This window comes from Oryx dammah, unplaced genomic scaffold, assembly GCF_014754425.2.
Source record: "Oryx dammah isolate SB20612 unplaced genomic scaffold, SCBI_Odam_1.1 HiC_scaffold_29, whole genome shotgun sequence".
NCBI classification, from domain to species: domain Eukaryota; kingdom Metazoa; phylum Chordata; class Mammalia; order Artiodactyla; family Bovidae; genus Oryx; species Oryx dammah.
Genome location: NW_024070213.1, coordinates 84,350,529 through 84,363,664, shown reverse-complemented (window position 1 = coordinate 84,363,664; position 13,136 = coordinate 84,350,529). Strand labels below are relative to the sequence as shown.

The 13,136-nt window shown below is 41.2% G+C and overlaps 1 protein-coding gene and 1 long non-coding RNA gene across 11 annotated transcripts in view; one reads left to right on the top strand and one right to left on the bottom strand.

Annotated features, from left to right (window-relative positions):
• LOC120857930 (PC-esterase domain-containing protein 1B-like) overlaps window positions 1–13,136 on the bottom strand; it is a 201,189-nt gene that overhangs the window by 50,660 nt on the left and 137,393 nt on the right. For 9 of the 10 annotated variants that reach the window (XR_005719778.1, XR_005719779.1, XM_040233830.1 and 6 more), the window contains one exon: window positions 2,902–3,105. The gene's annotated coding sequence lies outside the window, so the exon portion shown is untranslated. Of the gene's footprint in view, window positions 1–2,901; window positions 4,516–13,136 lie in introns of those variants that run through there. The other variant, XM_040233833.1, reaches the window with a different exon arrangement.
• Window positions 3,120–6,775, top strand: LOC120857932. The gene is made up of 3 exons (XR_005719781.1): window positions 3,120–3,201; window positions 4,891–5,109; window positions 6,722–6,775. It is a non-coding gene; the product is annotated as an uncharacterized LOC120857932 (long non-coding RNA).

Sequence of the window (13,136 nt, the reverse complement as noted above, 5' to 3'; positions counted from 1 at the left end):
TCAAGTCATTTTTATTTTTCGTGACTGTGGCCATTTCCACCATTCCTAAAACATCAAAATTCTTCAGTGACAACTTGGATATGGATCAGCTCAACAGTTTCTTGGCAATTAAAAGGAAAAAAAAAAGATGTAATTTTAGAAACTACTTTAGGAATGAGAATGTTGCTATATATTTTAGGAAACTGAACACAGTTTCACCTCTTTTAGATTTTATGGCAAACTTTTCTACTTTCCATAGATTTCTCAGAATCCCTAAGGAAGTGTATCTTACTTTGATTGAAACTTTTCAAAATAGAGTTTATTTTATACATGTTTTCTCATATTTCTCAATTTCATATATTCATTTTCATCTGATACACTAGCCTAACTACAACAGTTTGCATTTATAGACTTTGTTTTTTAACCTAGGAGATGATCCTTCCTTCTGTGTGTCTCTCCAAAGCTTGTGGATGAATTGCAGAGCTCATGTATACCCAGAGGGCTTTTTCTTAAGTGTTCCCTAACCCCTCCCTCTCCTGAAATTCTGTTCCTTCTTTAAGACCCAGTTTGAAATACAGTTCTAAGAGCCTTCTCTGTTCGCAGAGAGAAAAATTACCTCCTTCCTCTGATAGATACCTCTGTTTAGCCCTTGGTTCTGGCTTCTCTGGTGGTTCAGATGGTAAAGAATCTGCCTACAATGCAGGAGACCAGGGATCCATCTCTAGGTTAGGAAGATCCCTGGAGAAGGGAATGGCTCCCCACTCCAGTATTCTTGCCAGGGGAATTCCATGGACAGAGGAGCCTGGTGGGCTATAGTCCACGGGGTTTCGAAGAGTCGGACATGACTGAGTGACTTTCTGCTTTACTGTATAATTAACTGTCCATGTGTCTTCCTACTCCAGTACATCCTAGTCCTGGGGAGCAGAAATGGGTCTCACCTATCCTTGTACCCCTCATGGACCAGTGTCTGAGGCAGAATATAGTTATTACCCATTGAGCATTTACCCCATGCAAGGCCTCTTCTATACTCACGGCCTAGTGAAGAAGGAACTATTATACCCATTTTACAGGTGAGTAAACTGAGGCTTGGAGAAGTTATGTCAATCATCCAAGGTTTTACAGCTGCTGAGAAGAGACAGCACTCATCCCTTTTGGAATGTGACTTCTGCTTCATTAGATAAGCTTAAGGTTTTGTTTTGCTTCTTTAGGGGGAAATACGGCTCCAGAGCCTGACCTTTTAACCTCAGCTATACATATTTAGTGAAATCAAGAGGAAAAACTAATTTAACCCCAAAAAATTGTGCGTGGAGTTCCCCCGCCCCCCGCCCCCCCCCCTGTTGATAAACAAAGCAGTAAATTTTTCTTTGTGAAAACAGGACAAGTATGAAGTCAACCTAGTTGTTTTTTACCACTTATAGTTAGCAATTCCTCTGAGTGAGTCAGTGGGAAAGTCAGGGCTGCACTAATGCTACATTTGTGTTTCAAATGTTTCTATACTTACATTGACTACTCTAGATTATACTGTTCTAGATTCAACGGTTGAGTAAGAAGTTTCCATGATTGTAAAGGGTGGGGGTAGGGGTGCTAATAATGACGACATTACTTTCAACTGATGAACAGGTTGGATTCTGAAAATTCTGTCTCCAGGAAGGGCCACAGAAGCCCATTTAACCAATGATGAGAGCACTAGTCTGAATCAGCAGGCCAAAGGTTTCTGCCACCACCAGTGCTCACTTTACCTCTGTGTGTTTAAGCTTGAAATCAGAGAAATGGCCCCTATGTTCCTCTAGGGAGATTGTCCAGAAGAGCTTTTAAAATGATATTATTTTATTATGGCTGTTGGTTTTATTTTTAGACAATATTATCTAGTATTCAGATACTAGGTTTCTATGGGGAACCAAGGTTTTGAGTGGGAAAATGGGATTCTAAGAGCCAGTCTCTGCCTGCTCCCTCCCAACACTATTTGGTAAAGGGATCTGGAAGCTCTGGGTCCCCACTGCTCTGTGTGGGACTTCCCTAGGTTTCAAGCCCAAGGCTGGGAACAAGAGGAGGGACCAGGCGCAGGAAGGAAGAGGGCCAAGGGAACTGAACCCACCACCACACCAGGCCTTTCCCAAGTCACGCTTTCCTCCCTTCAGATCTGAGTTTGGGCCTAAGAGTTGTTCCTACTGTGTGTTCAACAGAGGTCTTAGCTTATCCCTTATCCCTCAGTAACAAAACTAATTCAACAGCACTGCCTACCTCAGGGTTAACTGTGGAAATGAAATGCTCTGTAAACTCCATGGATGTTAAATGTTATTCTGAGTCATCTCAGCATATTTGGGGGATGGGACTTAGCAGTTACAGAAACTGTCCAGTGAAATGAAGTTTTATCTTATTATTTAAAAATCTAACATTATTTAGTGACATTGTTTAGTACCCTCTCAACGGTATGTTCAGTGTTTTGTCTCCTCTATTTATTCCTAAGACCTGGATAAAATTGGTACTTCATTTTCTCCATTTTACACATTCAAAAATTAAAAGATTGAGTCATCTGCCCAAGGTCATCCATTTTATAAAAAGCAGAGCTAGGAGTCATAACTGATGCCAAGCCTTTGTGGTCAACCACAACATATAAGATTACACAGACAATAGAAGCGCCATCTCTTTTCTCCAGTTCACAGCTCACAGCTCACTGTTTCTTTGCACTGTATGCTTTTCGAGGTTTAGTGGCTTATCAGTCACGCACCCTTATTAGACAATATTACAATGATAACAGTGATCTCTTTAGGACTCTTCAGTTAAGTGGAGGTGAGGTGTAGACTAGGATGGTGATTCCTTCCTATACATTAAGTGCCCCCAAAATGAGGATCCTAAGAAAGGCTGGTCAGAAATGTGGATTAGTAATGCTTAAGATAAAATGGGAAAACTGAAAGTACTTACTCATTAAAGTAACTGGTGATTTAGGAATGTACTTCTCAGTTGGTCCTAGATCTTTTTTCCCTAGAGAGACTCCTTTCTCTGCTGGACGTTGAAGCGTCAGATGGGAGAGCCCAGAACCTGGGCTCAAGGCAGATAAATTCACCTCTGGGGGCTGCTCCGTTTGTGAGCCAGCGTCTGGGGAGAAGAGGCCATTTCCGGTGGCATCTGGAGCAAATGACACAAGTCAGCACTTTCTTGCGTTAGGAAGTGGACGACTAATGACCGGAGCTTTAAGAACTGGACAAATACGGAAACAAACTGGTAAGTATATCAGACTACAGCTTCTTCCTGAAATTTGGCTCTTAGCTTACTTTCTTTCATTTCACATTTCTAAGTAATTTGGGTGTAATGTCTATTGACTCTATTGACTCTTGCTTTGTTTCATTTTAACAATTCAAATTCTGGGTTCTTATCACCCTTATTTGTGTGGTTTGTTCACAGCTGGGAAAGCTATTAGAAGGGGAAAGGGGGAAAGACAGGGGACTGGAAGCAGAAGTGAGAAGAGAGATAAGAGAAATGATGAGAGGAAGACTGGTCCCTTTTCTAATTAATTTTTTAAAGTCAAAATCCTGAATTTTTGTATAGGGGGCATTAGAGTTTACAAGCCACTTTCAGATCACTTCCCTTGCTCCTTCCACCTCCCGTGGGTAGAAGGATAGACTATTCCGCAGCTGCAGAAAGCAAGGGGTCTCAGCCACAGGCCTCTGGTAAACACAAAGTGGCAAAGCCTCCTCTCCTGCTCCACTGGAAACCAGCAGGTGACAGGAAAGGGAAATGGGAAGTGCTTCTCTGATTGATTAGATAAGCTCAGAGCTTTGTTTTATTTGGAAAGGATCTGACTTGGAAGAGGAGGAGTATCACTTCTACAGATGCCAAGAGGAAAGAGAAGGAAGAAATAAATCAGAAAAAAGAAAACAAAAAAGAGGAAGTGAAGTTTTAGAGGGCTCCCAATAGCAAACCTTCTAAAGTATGTCAAACACTTTAGGATATGGTATCTCTCCATTGCTTTAAATGGTGTAAGATAACTAATGAACAAGAGTAACAGATTCCAAAATAATGCTGAAATAATGTCCTTCATCCCTAGATTTTCTTTTTTTAAAATTCTATGTTTCAGGTAAATTGGCCTATTAAGTGATGTGTTTACCTTTTCTTGAAAAATACTACTTTACTTCACTGACTGCTCAATGTATGGCTTAAAAATTAATCCCACACATTATACTTTGTTTTTATCCTATTTTCTATAGCCACAAATCAAATTATTTCACACTTTCCCCATGAATTTAATTACAATCATTATTATGTCTTAAGGCAGGGCTGTACCTAGAACCCAACTGATAACTTTTGTATTTTAAACTTCAGAGTGGCTTGTGACATCACTTTGAAAATGTGCCATTATTTGATTCTAGCTATTCTACAAATGAGTTGCAAATCTAACTTTAGTATTTCAAAATTCAGAGTAATTTGTGATATAACTTTGAAAACTTGCCATTATTTTGAGTCTAGCAATTCTGTAAATGAGTTGCAGATCTTTCCAGTTCTCTAAATTCCAGCTAGTGTGTACATGGTGAGAATAAAAGAACAATTTAGAGGATGACTAAAATTCAAATAATCATCCCAAGACCAGAGAACAGAGGAGCTGTAATAATGCAAATGCTAATCTCACTTGTACTCTTTAAATTCAAAATGAATTTTTTTCAGACCAAGCAACAGATTATTTCCCACAGATTTTCTTACTTCCAAGAACTTATTATGATATATGGAGAGAGTTACAATTGCTGTTCTGGCCCCATTTCATGTTCTATAGCTCAGTGAGCTGGCTTTCTCACCCAGCTTTTTCCTAAAAGATAATGAGAACTATGCATGTATAATGTTTTACACTTAAAATGTGCTATCTCACAGTAAATCCTGGTTTACAAAGTAAGGCAAGCTCACATTATCTTCACTTTGCAGATGGTGAAACTGAGGGCCTGGGAGAGCTGAAATAAGTCACCTCGATGGGTCAGCACAGGATGGAGCACACCTGAGTACAGGTGGTCATCTTCACGGCCCTCTGTGGGGGAAGTCAGACAGGGCACACTGTCCTCACTGTCATCCTTATACCATTTTGCTTGTTTCTAGAAGCTACTTAATGCACAGGGTGCAAAAGTTCAAAAGCTGTATGAGTGAGAAGTAAGTTTTCCTCCCTTTCTTGTTCCCTAATCCCTTGCTCTTCTTTCTAGAAACAATACTATCACACCTTCTTGTCTATTCTACCAGAAATATTCTCTGCAGATATTCTATATCTTTCTGAAATATTTTATTCTTTTTTCCTTTTCAAAGAGTCAACTTCCATTTTTATTGAAGGCTCTGGAAAAAATACAAACGCCACTTAGAACCAATGGTAAACTGCAAAAACTCTGGTAAATCATCCAGATTGTTGCAAGCACTCAGATGTTTGAAATGCTGTAGAAAACTCGAGATTAACAACAGCCTATAAAAAGAGGTGGGCTACTGTCCTCTTGGGTTTGGCCCTGATATCCCATCTGGGGATCACTCAGAAACCTTGATCTTGATTTGTGATGTGGTAATTGCATGTCTTTTGATGGAGAGGACTGGAGCCAGAGCGATGATGCTATGAAAGAAAGTGAACTGCCGGATGTCTTGACTTTGGAGCCAAACAGACTTAGGTTTGAAACTTGATTCTTTCACTTTGGGAGTCACTTAACTCCTCTGTGATGCAGCGATTTTCTCATCTATGAAATAAGGATAATAATAACCACTACATAGAGGGCATGGGCTTAATGAGAAAATAGATCCAAGTACCAGGTACACTGCCGTGGATAGTAAAATATATCTGTATCGTTAGTCATGGCTCATTTTATTGTCTTTCTTTCCCTCATTCATTTAAAATAATTGTGGTAGGCACTGTACCAAGTGCTGGGGAGAAATCACTGTGAATAATATGTGGGGGAAAACCCCCCCCAAAACCTTGCCCTTATTGAGTTGATCTTTGTGTTGGGGGAGGCAGGCAACTAAAGAGCAAGTGAAATCATATGTTAGATAAATGAGAAGAGGAACATGATTGCTGGATAGGGCGAATGTAAGGACTGTGGGTTGGAATTTTAAATAGGGTGGTGACGGGGTTCATGACGCTCTACCCTAGAATGCAGCACCTTGACATGTTAAATATTTTAAGCTGAAAGAATGTGAGAAACAGCAGGTACTTAAAAGACTGTGACCACCACCCCCACCCTTCCCCACCCCACCCTGAAGCAAGTCTTAAGACCCTGTGTGGGAGAAGCTCTCTCCATTTAAGAAAGGAGCATCCTTGGACTTCCCGGATAGCTCAGATGGTAAACAAGCTGCCTGCAATGCAGGTCCCTGGTAAGATCCCGTTGAAGGGAATGGTCATCCACTTCAGTATTTTCGCCTGGAGAATTCCACAGACAGAGCAGCCTGGGGGCTACAGTCCATGGGATGGAAAAGAGTTGGACATGACTGAGCGTCCCACACATACACAGCATCCTTATCTCTGAAGACAAAGGGACTCCGACGAATTCCAATAAACAGGGCTCGCTAAGTTCCGCCAGTTCACTGCCCTTAACTCTCACCCTTTGTCCTATTGATCTTCAAATCCAGTTTGAAAACATTCAGGCCTATTCAATGGATGAGAGTTTGAACAAACTAAAGAGTCAAATAGACTGGGTGACTGAACAACAACAAGAATCCTCCCTTTGGGTCTTAATTTCTTTAGAAAGGCTAATTTGTAACTTTTCTCTAGTTAATTTGTCTTTTGTTACAGAGATCCTGCTAAGAACAGTGCAATGGAAGTAAACAACCTTGATCTGGAGCAGGCTGCCTTGAGAAGTTGCGGCGGGGTGCAGGGAGGGATGGAGCAAACCTTGTGGAAATCCGGTGGGAGGAACACCAAGCAGAGAGAACAAGGAAATGAATGTGACTGGGCTGGAGAGAACAAGGGAGGAATATACAGGAGATGGACTTTCTTCACACAGAGAAGAAAGAGGCAGATGGTGAGGGAGTCCTTGGGCCTAGAAAAGAAAACAATGGTCTCAAAGGCCCTCGCTGAATCATCTAACTTCGGGGAAAACACCGAACTTTTAAGTCCTGCCCTGATGCTCCGGGACTTATCACCCCCTGCCCAAAACCTCCCACCGCCTGTTCAACTACAAATGCCATCTCAACTGAAGACTGCTGAAAACGTCCTGCACGACTAACATTTTCCCTTATCGCTTCCACAAACCTCCCTTTAAATATGAAGCCTCCCTGATCCTTCTCACACTCAGCCTGGTCGTTAGGCCGGCTGTCACCCCTCCTTGCCTGAAGGGAGGTAACCTACCTCTGTTGAGGTCATCTCCTTTTCTGCCTCAGCCCGAACTGTACCTTACAGATGGGAATTCCCTGGTGGTCCAGTGGTTACTTTCATGCTGTGGGTGCGAGTGAGGGCTTGGGTTCCATTCCTGGTGGGATCCTGGAGAACTAAGATACCATAAGCTACGTTGTGGGGCTAAAAAAAACCCAAAAAGTCAGGGAGGGGGCAGATTAAGGGTCATTGAAAGGACTTGGCTGTGTTATTTGAAAGCCATTGTGAGGGGCTTGAGCAGAAAATTAACACCTACCTTAATAAGACTGGGATGTGAGGGAAAACAGGAAGACCAATTAAGGAAGTTACCAAGTAATGCAGGAGTTGAGTCTTAAACCAGAGTGACATTAGCCAAGGAATGAGAAAGAGTTAGATTCTGGATATATTTTGAAAGTAGAGGTGACAGGATTTGCCTGTGGAGAGAGGATGGGATGTGAGAGAAGGGGGGAATACGAAGCTAGCTCCATGGCTTTTGGCCTGAGCACAAGAGGGATGAAGTTACTGAGATGGAGAATCTCAGAGAAACAGGTTTGGGGGTGGATGGCTTGTTCCCTTTGAGATTCCTGACTTTACACATCTAAAGTCAGGCGTAGGGTGGGGATTTGGCACTGGGCAGAAAGGACTAGCTTAGAGCATTTGGGTTGGGTTTGGATGCTGTTCCCAATGGAGATGGTGAAGCTACAGAAGAAACGAGGTCTGAGAATTCCTGGGAGGTCAGGATGAGGGGAAGGAACCTGGAAAGAGCCTGAGAAGAAAGAGTCAGTGGCAGCAAGAAGAAAGTATGAGGTCCTGGAAGCCAGGAGGAAAACGTGTTTCAAGGGAGGAAGGATGGTCTCAGTCAGAGATAGGTGATAAGTCAAGTGGGATGTTTGACCACTGGCAGGACATTGGGTGACCTAGACAGTGTTGGGGACAACTGCTGATTACAGTGGTTAAGAGAATGAGGGGATAATTAGTGGCAATGCCACCCTGGAGGAGTTAAACTGTAAATAAAGGGAAACTAAAGATGAGGGGAAGTGAGGGAAGAGAAATTTTGTTTCTTTTAAGATGGGAACAACAGTAGCGTGTTTGTATGCTTACAGGAATGATTCCATAAACAGAGGACAAGATGCTGCAGGAGGAATGGGAGAGAATTCTGGAGCCATTCCCTTGAGTTCATGAAAGGACTGGTCGGTCTCTAGGGCCCAAGTGGAGAGGTTGGCCTTGGATAGGACAGTGGACATTCAACCAAAGATGCCAGGAAAGACACAGGATGTGGTAAAGGTGCCAGCGGGTAGGGGTTTTCCTGACTGCTCTTTTCTCAGAGAACTAGGCAGCAGGGTCCAGGTCACCAACTGAGAGTGAAGCTGGGGAGGGTGGTATTAGAGGTCTGAGGATGGGGAAGTGAGAGTGAAGTCAAAGTCACTCACGACTGTTTGCCACCCCATGGACCATACAGGCCTTGGAATTCTCCAGGCCAGAATACTGGAGTAGGCAGCCTTTCCCTTCTCCAGCGGGTCTTCCCAACCCAGAAAGATCTGGGGTCTTCCCAAACTGGGGTCTTCTGCATTGTGGATGGAGAAGAAGGCATGAAATAGTCATCTGGGGGATGAGGAGGTTGTCTACTTGATAGCATGGGGCCCCACTCAAAGCTAGGAGCCCTTACTTGGATGGGCTTCCCTGGTAGCAGAGATGGTAAAGAATCCACCTGCAATGTAGAAGACATGGGTTCAATCCCTGGATCAGGAAGATCCCCGGGGGAAGGAAATGGCAACCTACTCCTGGGAAATCCCATGGACAGAGGAGCCTGGCGGGCTATAGTCCATGCTCAACAGGGGTGTTTGGTTTTCTCTAGTCTGTTTCAGCCACATAGGTACAGGTACAGAGTAGGCAAAAATAATATTTAGTCAGATTGGAGTTTTGCCTTTCCATTTCTGTTTCTGTTAATGTGCCATTACAAATTTATAATTTGTTTTAAACCATAATTTATTTAAAAGCAAAATCACAAAAGCCCAATATTATAATTTAGTGAAAATATTCTGAATATAATGGCAGAAATGATCTTTCTTTAATAGTAACAATTTTTAATAGGTCTGGTGGCAGATTAATTTAGACTTATCTCTATATGAGCCGTTATCATTTTATCTACAGTTTCTATTTTAAGGAACACTTATTTTTCTTATCTTATTGGAATGGAGTGTTTCAGACAGGCTAGAAATCAACCCACTAAATACTTATAAATGCACTTATTTCAGCCAGCTGGCATGGCATGTGTCTGTGTACAAATCAATGACTGGCCACCTTAAAAAAGAGGACCAAATTTGGCAAACCAAAACTCTGTGTTTTCTTCACTTGTATGACTTGAAACAGTATACATTTTTGATCATTTCTCCTCAAATCATTTGCATTTAGCACTTTGAAGCACATAAGAATAATTTGTTTCTTTGGTGGCATAAAGTCTTCTCTGAGAGTATGTTTAGAATTTTAAGACTGGATCAAAACTTCTCATGAGTTGAATTTAGTAACTGAACTAATTTCTGCACTAATTCAGTACATGCAAGCTTTTGCATTTTAGAGGAGCAAGGCCAGAGTTGCTGTAATTTGGGAGCTTACAGGTTGACAAGAGCCCAACTGGTGGTTTCACCAGGATGGGAGAGGAATGGAATTTATATAGACCTCATTCTGTCAGGGTTGCCTTAACTTTTCTGCAAACCTTCTTTAGAATTTTTATGTTTTATGCAATTTCTCTATTCTGCTCCAGTGTAGCTTCAAAGTTCAGAGCATGGCTTTTGTAGGCCAAAGAAATGAGTTCAGAGTCTGAAGTTTGTAATCTGTGAGCTGAGTGACTTTGGGAAAGTTACTAACCTCTCTGGCCCAGTTCCACTTGTGGAGACTGAATAGGCCAAAGGCTAAGCAGAGTGCTTAGCAATTAGTCTATGCTCAATTTATTCTAGGAATTAGTATACACACATCCATGCTTTAGTAATATAAAATAATTACTAAGTTATCCTAATAAATTAGCAGTATAAAAATAGATTTTTAAGTGGCTAACCATGGAGCTTGGACCAAGGACTTGGCCTCCTGAGTCTTGGTCCCCTAGTCCCAGAGACATGGTCCATAAATCCCAGGAAAAATAAAAGGTTATAAACCTTTTTCACAATAATTTAATACACTAGGAGAATTGCATCTTGAATTATTTAGCAATATTCTTTACCTTTAAATGGTATTAAACTTTATTAGAAGATTACAGACTTAGTTTTCTGAATCCAGTGTTCCTCCTTCCCCCACCTCTTTTCCCCCTCGCTCATATTACCATCTTAACCATTTGCAAGTGTACAGTGCAGTACTGCGAAGTATATTCACACTGTTGTGAAATAGACCTCTAGAACTTTTTTGTCTTAGAGATCTGAAAAACTCTATCCATTAAACCGTATCTTTCATTTGCTGCTCTTCGCAGCCCCTGGGAACCACCATTCTACTTCTCTGTTTCTATGAATGTGGCTGCTATAGACACCTCATGGGCTTCCCTGGTAGCTCAGCTGGTAAGGAATCTGCCTGCAAGGTAGGAGACCCTAGTTCGATTCCTGGGTCAGAAAGATCCCCTGGAGAAGGGATAGGCTACCCACTCCAGTATTCTTGGGCTTCCTTGCTGGCTCAGCTGGTAAAGAATCCACCTGCAATGCGGGAGACCCCAGTTCAATCCCTGGAAGATCCCCTGGAGAAGGGAAGGGCTACCCACTCCAGTATTTTGGCCTGTATAGTCCATGGGGTCACAAAGAGTTGGACATGACTAAGTGACTTTCACTTAACTTTCAGACACCTCATAGAAATGGAATCACACAGTATTTGTCTTTTTGTGTCTGGCTTATTTCACCTAATATAACATCCCCAAGGTTCATCCATGTTGATGTAGGTAACAGGGTTTCCTTTTCACAGGCTGAATAATATTCCACTTCCATTTCACTAAAGTTCACCAGGTCACCATATCTGTAAGAGCACTTTTGTCCAAACCCAGGCCAGCTCTCGAAGACACTCATTTTGAGATGTTTAGCAGTCAGTTGACTTAACTATTTATTGGTGACAACAAAATTTCCTTTCCATGATCCATGTTGGCATAAACTACGCAAATGAAGCTATATTCTAGACCTGCAAAATGCTAGGAGCATCATTTTATTTCTTGCCCAGAGAGGCTGGCAGAGAGTCCTCTTTTACCTTTCACATTCATCATCTGTGTTTGAAAATTTTCTCTTTAAAATGGCTTTTACTTTCAAGTTGTCACATTGGAGGGGGCTATTCACAACACCGTCAGTTTAAAAATATCTGGGTATTTTGGGAATGTAAGCTGGTGCAGTCACTACCATATGATTCAACAATCTCATTCCTGGGCATACATACAGATAAAACTATGATTTAAAAAGATACATGCACTCCAGTGTTCACAGCAGCACTATTCACAATAGGCAAGGCATGGAAAAACCTAAATGTCCATTGACAGATGAATGGATAAAGAAGATGGGGTACAGATACACAATGGAATACTACCCAGCCATAAAAAGGAATGCATTTGAGTCCGTTCTGATGAGGTGGATGAGCCTAGAACCCATTATAGAGAGTGAAGTGAGTCAGAAAGAAAGATAAATATCGTATTCTAATGCACATATATGGAATCTAGGGAAATGGTTCTGAAGAATTTATTTACAGGGCCGCAGTGGAGAAACAGATGTAGAGAACAGACTTATGGACATGGGGAGAGGGGAGGAGAGGGTGAGATGTATGGAAAGAGTAACATGGAAACTTATATTACCATATGTAAAATAGATAGCCAATGGGAATTTGCTGTATGGCTCAGGAAACTCAAACTGGGGCTCTGTATCAACCTAGAGGGGTAGGATGCGAAGGGAGATGGGAGGGAGGTTCAAAAGGGAGGGGATATATGTATACCCATGGCTGATTCATGTTGAGGTTTGACAGAAAACAACAAAATTCTGTAAAGCAATTATCCTTCAATTAAAAAAAAAAAAAGATGGGGTACAGATACAGGATGGAATACTACTCAGCCATAAAAAAGAATGAAATAATGGCATTTACAGAACCATGGATGGACCTAGAGATGATCATACTAAGTGAAGTCAGAAACACAAGGACAGATACCATATGGTATCCCTTATATATGGAATCTAAAATACGACACCAACAAACTTATCTGTGAAACAAAACCAGACTCTCAGACATAGAGAACAGACTTGGAGTTGCAACAGGGTGGGGTGTGGGGAGGGATGGATTGGAAATTTGGGATTAGCAGATGCAAACTATTATATATAGAATGGATAAAAAGGAAGACCCTACTGTATAGCACTATATTCAATATTCTGTGATAAACTGTACTGGAAAAGAATATGAAAAAGAATGTATATATATGTATAACTGAATCACTTGTATAAAAAAGTTAACACAATATTTTAAATCAACTATACTTCAATAAAATAAAACTTATTTTTTTAATGCATGCTTTTAAGTGGTGTTATATGTTAATTCTAAGAATGGTAACGTTATTTGCTGAAACCAAAATGCTCACCTTTCATCTGTGTGCATGGAAGATTATGGACGCAGTAATTTATTTTCAAAGCAATCTGAAACTTGGGTCATACCACATTTATAGAGGCAAATTCTAATATCTTAAATATTAGATATTTAAATATTAACTGCATTTAATTAATATTAACTGCAAAATTCCTGACCATGAAATTGTCTTCTTTTGGAAGGTAGAAATTGCTTAATATTTTTGATGCGTGCTACTCTTCTTTTCCTTTTTTGTTTAAGATAAATCTCGATGAGTGCCTCCAGAGCCGGGTGCAGT